The sequence below is a fragment of the Gallinula chloropus genome (assembly GCF_964237585.1).
Source record: "Gallinula chloropus genome assembly, chromosome: 23".
In the NCBI taxonomy this organism is placed as follows: Eukaryota; Metazoa; Chordata; class Aves; order Gruiformes; family Rallidae; genus Gallinula; species Gallinula chloropus.
The window spans coordinates 6,187,546-6,189,388 of NC_140108.1; positions in this window are offsets into that span (position 1 = coordinate 6,187,546).

Consider the following 1,843-nt stretch of genomic DNA (forward strand, 5'->3'; position numbering starts at 1 on the left):
GTCATAAATTTGCAAAAGGGGGTCCCAGGTTTGTAAAAGAGGGTCTCAGGATTGCAAAAGGGGGTGCCAAGGTTGCAAAAGAGGGTCCCAGGTTTGAAAAGGGAGTCTCAGGATTGCAAGATAGGATTCCCTGGTTGAAAAAGGGGGTTACAGGATTGCAAAAGGGGTGATAAATTTGAAAAAAAGGGGTCCCAGCTTTGAAAAGGGGGAGTCAGGATTGCAAAAGGGAGTTCCAGGGTTGCAGAAGAGGGTCCCAGGTTTGTAAAAAGGGTTGTAAATTTGCAAAAGGGTTGCAAGAGGGGTCATAAATTTGAAAAAGGAGGTCCCAGGCTTGCAAAAGAGGGTCTCAGGATTGCAAAAGGGGGTGCCAGGGTTGGAAAGGGGGTTATAAATTTGCAAAAGGGGGTTCCAGGCTTGCAAAAGGGGGGTCCTGGGTCTGTAAAAGGGCTTGTGAATTTGCAGAAGGGGGTCCCAGGTTTGCAAAAAGGGGGTGTAAATTTGCAAAAGGGGTGGTAAATTTGAGAAAGGGGGTCCCAGGTTTGAAAAAGGGGGTCCCGGGGTCGCAGAGGGGGGGGGTCATAAATTTGCAAGAGGAGAGCCCAGGCTTGAAAAAGGGGGTCCCAGGTTTGAAAAGAGGGTCTCAGGATTGCAAGATGGGGTTCCAGGGTTGTAAAAGGGGGGTCCCAGCATTGCAAAAGGGGTGATAAATTTGAAAAAGGGGGTCCCAGGATTTGGGGAAGCTCCGTCCCAGGTTTGCACAAAGGCTCCCAGTTTCGCAGCAGGCCTTCCGGGAGGATTTCCCCCCCCCAAACCCCATCCCGTACGGGAAATGGCTCTTGAAACCCCAGAGAAGGAATTAAAACTGGAAAAGCCTGGTTTTGGGAAATGACTGAATTGGCAGCAGCCCTTCATTGAGTGGCTCAACGTTGAGTTATCCCCCCTGGCCCCCCTCACTCCCCCCAGTTAATCTGCTCAGGCCTTGGGCCTTGCGCTGGGGCCGCAGTGGGAACAGTGTAAAAAAAAACCCCAAACCACCCAAAAAATGTCCATTTGGAGCAGAAAAGTCTTTGCCAAAGTGGGTTGCACCTCAAAACTTGTGTGAACTACAAAACTTGGGGCTGGGATTGGGACCACCGGCCTACCCCCCCTCTCCAAACTTCCCTGTCCCGTTTGTGCAGCACAGGGTGTCCCCAAAAAGATCTGGGGTTCCCTCCCAAGACCTATTTTGTTTTCAGCATGGGAGTTCCCCCCAAACTCCTTATCTTGCAGCATGGGATCCCCCCAACCCCATTTTTTCAGTGAGAGGTACCCCAGGAACCTCAGTTTTCCAGCACTGGGGTCCCCCAAGAGACCCAGTTTGGCATCATGGGGTCCCCCAATAATCCTAATGCTGTGGTGTGGGGTTCTCCAAGACATCAATTTTTGCACCCAAGGCACCTTTTATTTCTTGTAGCATGGGGGTCCCCCAAAAAACTCATTTTCCCAGCACAGTGTCCCCCAGTAAAGCTATTCCTGCACTATGGGATCCCCCAAAACACCCTACTTAGCAGCATGGGGTCCCCCAAGAGATTGTGCAGTGGGGGGGAAGTGGTCCCTGGGAACCCCAGCAGCCCCCTTTCCCCTAAGAGCTGCATTTCTGCAGCCCAGGGCTGCAGCTAGAGCCAACCTAGAGACATCCAACCTAAAGATAAACTCAGCCTAAATATAAACCCAGCCTGAAGCACACAGTGCCTCACTCGCCAAGCCCCATTTCTTTCCATCCAACATTGCACAGGACCCTGTCACAATAAGCAAAAGGGAAAGGGAAAGTGAAAGGGAAAGGAAAAGGGAAAGGAAAAGGAAA